Raw genomic sequence first — 825 nt, 5'->3', positions numbered from 1 at the left:
ATGCAAGGTATAACTTCAATGTTTCTGAATTTAGACAAGTTTGCTTTGTGGCCTAAAATGTGGTCTATTTTAGAAAATGTTCCATGTGCTGCTGAGAAGAACGTGTACTCTGATGCTGCTGGGTGAAATGTTCGTTAGATGTCTGTAAAATGTAGTTGATCTATGCAGCTGTTTAGATCTGCTGTTTCTCTGTTGAGTTTTTGCCGGGTTTATCTTTCTAGTGGGGAGAGTAGTGTGTTAAAATCCCCAACAATTAATGTCTTTGGATCTATATGGGCTTTGAGGGAAAGTAGTGTTTCTTGGATAAATTTGGGTGCTCCATTGTTTGGCGAATAGATATTTAGAATTGTAATATCCTCCTGAAGGAGAGATCAATTAATTAGTATGTAGTGACCTTCTTTATCTCTTCTCACAAATTTTAATTTGAAGTCTATTTTATCTGATATTAGGATTGCAAGTCCAGCCTGGTTATGGGTGCCGTTTGCTTGGTAGATTTTGCTCCAGCCTTTCACATTGAAATCGTGTTTGTTTTTACTGGCAAGATGTGACTCCTGAAGGCCGCAGATAGAAGGATCTTGTTTTTTAATCCACCTAGACAGTCTTTGTCACTTAATTGGAGAGTTAAGTCTGTTAATGTTAAGAGATAGGACTGAGAGGTATTTGGGAGTTTCTGCCATGTTTTCCACCTTCTTGGGGGTTGTGAAAACTGGGTTCCTCCTATGGTTCTTGGATTCTCAGTTGGGGTGCAGCTTCTTGGCCTTTATTGTGGTCTTGTTGGTTTTCTATGTGTAGGACATCTTTAAGAATCTTTTGTAGGGCTGGTTT

Source organism: Dipodomys ordii, unplaced genomic scaffold (genome assembly GCF_000151885.1).
Source record: "Dipodomys ordii isolate 6190 unplaced genomic scaffold, Dord_2.0 Scaffold218, whole genome shotgun sequence".
Classification (NCBI taxonomy): Eukaryota; Metazoa; Chordata; class Mammalia; order Rodentia; family Heteromyidae; genus Dipodomys; species Dipodomys ordii.
The sequence above is the reverse complement of the archived record's forward strand: the minus strand, read 5'-3'. Positions refer to the sequence as shown.